At 42.3% G+C, this 3,528-nt stretch overlaps 1 pseudogene; it reads left to right on the top strand.

Annotated features, from left to right (window-relative positions):
* Positions 1 to 907: 907 nt before the first annotated feature.
* Positions 908 to 2,434, top strand: LOC147632837 (uncharacterized; annotated as a pseudogene).
* Positions 2,435 to 3,528: the final 1,094 nt, after the last annotated feature.

Genomic DNA, 3,528 nt, shown 5'->3' with positions numbered 1-3,528 from the left:
GCATGCTATGTGATCCTTCCTGAAGTGGAGAAGCAGACTGAGGGGCAGTGGGAAAATTTTCTGAAACAGGATGTGGCTGACTTTGTGTTGCAGTGGGCAGAAAGAGCTGACAGAGCAAAAACTGTCAGAGAGTGCCCTTTTGATGTCAAGGATGATGCCTTGCAACGGTCGAATTGGAGAATCGTGTGAAACAATGTTGAGGAAATGAAAGAAATTGAAGCCCCCAACCTGGATCCTAAAGACAGAAAGTATAAGCGTCCAAAGAGTAAAACAGCAAATTAGAAGTGCTTTTGCAAGCATTTTTTCCATTGTATAGAGGGCTGCCATCGACGTCAGAGAGGTGTAGAATTCTTCTTTCCGATCATGATGACATTGTAGATGATTAGAACGACAATGATCCAGACTCTGACACTACAGACACCGAAGAGGAATTTACAAGGGAGAGAGGAAGGAACTCCAAACACTGCTAGCTAACCATCACCATTCTAGAGCATAGGTGGAGAGAGGAAGATCATGGGTTGACAGGGCATAGAGAGATAGAGAGAAAGGGTGCTACTGGCCACATTGCAAGTTAGTAAGATAGAGAGGATATGATTCATGGAGAAGCTCTGATTCTTGGGTCTTAAGTAATGTCTCTTAATGTTTTGAGGGTTGCAAACTTGGGTAGCTACTAGTAGAAATAATGTTCTTTAACATAGATGCCATTGCTATGGGCCAAATTATGGGATCCTATATATGACTCTTCGACGTTCTTTGCAACAGTCCATATATAACTCTTGCAAACTTCGAGATGTGGACGCATCTTTCTTGGAGTTATTTAGTCAATGTTTCTGATTAGATAGATTGAGATCTCCTCTAACAATGTATCTCTAGTCTGACATATAGTCGTTTTAAATATATAGATACGATGAGTGACCACACCCGTAAAGTGAAGCTGGCGATCATCAAGACTTTGCTAGGAGGCACTGGACTTTCTGGAGATACACTGTCAGAGGCCATGGTAGATTATGTGGAGATGGATGATGCGGGTTTAGATGGCGCCATCGAGATTCTTGGGAGATTCAGTATGCCCATACGACCTGGAGAGGGTACATCCTCCTAGCCACATGCAAGAGTGGAGACTTCTTCTCATGCACACACTACAGCGTATCGGTAAGCTTCTCGATTGATAAAGTAGTAATGTTATCCTTTTTTTACATATAGAATTCTTAATATATATATCCTTTTGATGTCTTTGTTTGCTTAGGACTCCTATCCCAAGCACATCACATCACGAGAGTCAACGGCTTACTCCTGATGTACCTCTTGGTACTCAGGTGACACCTGATTCACAGGCTAGTGGCCGTTCGTCCCGTAGGTATATCTTTTATGGCGATTACGGATTAAATATCAAGTACTTTTTAAGAACTCACATCTCAATATATCGTATGTTTGTATTGCACGTAGGCGTCAGCAGGGCAGAGTGGCACACTACTAGTGCCCCCACCAATGCCCAGTGCCCCCACCACTGCCGATGCGCACGTGCACTGGCACTTTGGGTGTCACATGCGACATCATGCCTGACGGTGGTATCCTTCAGGTTGGAGCTGGCATCGCCTTCAGACGTTGGATGAGAGACCTTTGCATGTCTTATCTACAGCGAGTTCATATACCATGGCAGTAAGTATTATTTAACATAAAGAATATGAATTATAGTTTTTTATTTGAATTACTAACTGACTTTATTTTGCAATGTAGCGATCAACTTGAGGATGACAAGAAATATGTCATCAACACACTGGAGACGGAGTTTGGGACAGGATGGAGTCGGAAGTGGTTGCTGAAGCAAATGTGCAAACTCATGAGTCATCGACGTGATAATGCACGGTAAGTAGAGAAAGAGAGAAATGAAACAAAATGAAATGCTATATTTACATCTTCAAAAGGCCAAAATGACCTATGACACCAAAAAGTTACCACTAGAGAGCTCTGATACCAATGTCAAGTAGAACAGCAGTACTGATGGTTTGTTGCGGAACAAGCGTGAGATCATACATATCTGTGGTCTCTCAATTTGCATTCATGAGGCGGCTGACAAGCATGGGGCCCATACTGCTGTCGCATACATCAAAGCTGGGGTGACCATACATCAAAGCTGGGGTTACCATAGTGTCATAGAGAGAGAGAGTAGAGCTGGAGTAGCAAATGGGTAGCCTGGGGGGTACTGTGGCTAAGGGTACTGCGGGTACTCATTGAGGGTGCTGCTAGAACTGTTGCCATGAAATGCTAGAAGACTACTGGCTTCGATGGTCTATTGCTAGGCCAAGTCAATCCAGGGAACAATGCTTGGTTGCGGGTACTGAAGGTTGAGATGCTGATACTGGGGTTGAAATGCGAGATAGAAGCCTTGGTAGAGGAGGGAAATCGAATCCCAATACGAACTTTCTTTCAGTGAACTTGAAGCTGAAATTACCCTGTACACACCTAGAGCAAGAAAAACGAGTCTGAGGGGAATCGAACCCCGACACTAGCCATATGAGGCTATCACCACGAGACTCCCCACCACCCACCCTTGTTAGTAAGTTTTCAAAAGAATAAAAATCATGACTTCACAATGAATTATTTTGAGATTAAATCTTACCGAGCGAACATAGGTTGATCCGTGAGTTGACACGTAAGACTAATAGTCCTCATCGTCATCTCTGAGATTAACTGTCAATAAAATTTCATCTTCATTATCCTTGTTGACTTCTTCAAACTCCTCCATCGTTAAATCTGTGTTGACATTCATTTCCTATCACCCTTTGCCACTGTAGTGATTGTACGACCATAAGAGTTGAGGCATCCAAGAAAATGCTGGAAGAGATGGAGGAACAAACCAAGGCAATCCAAAAGGATATTAAAGCTGCTCAAGATCGGCAAAAGCATTATGCTGACACCAAGAGAGGTCTGAAAGGATCTTCAAGGAAGGAGACAAAGTTCTTCTACGAGTATGACCCAAACGAAGTTCTCTACATTAGGGCCAAAAACATCTCAAAATGGGCTGTGTAAGGAATTTCGCTAACTTGCTAATTAGTAGAATGTTGACGGTCAAAACAGCTCCAAATTTGGCCTTTTTGGATATTTAAAGCATATCTATCTGATTGAACACGTATCTAAGTACATATTTTAAAATCTAAAAAAATATATCGTTTTCATGCTACTCTTTAATGGCTCGTCTCGAAATTTGTCCTCTTTTAGTGACTTCGCGGCAAAATGACCATTCCCTCCAAACGCGCTCTCATCCATTCTCCAAAAAAATTTCACTCCTCTGCTTCTCTAAGAATTTCACAAGCTACATCTCATTCTCATTCTTCTGTGTCTCTCATGTTCTAATAGCTCTGCTAGTAATGAGTGATACATCTAATCGTAAGTTTCATTTGAATATCAAGCTCAACCAAGAGTATGCAACTACACGGAGTGTCTACCAAAGATCCCTTTCATGTGCAAATGAAACTCAACATCTTCGCAACGAAGGAAAGAAGCATATTGACCTATGGACAGATGGAA

This window comes from Cibotium barometz, chromosome 13, assembly GCF_041138505.1.
Source record: "Cibotium barometz isolate CiBa-2024 chromosome 13, ASM4113850v1, whole genome shotgun sequence".
Classification (NCBI taxonomy): Eukaryota; Viridiplantae; Streptophyta; class Polypodiopsida; order Cyatheales; family Cibotiaceae; genus Cibotium; species Cibotium barometz.
This window is presented reverse-complemented; position numbering and strand designations above follow the sequence as displayed.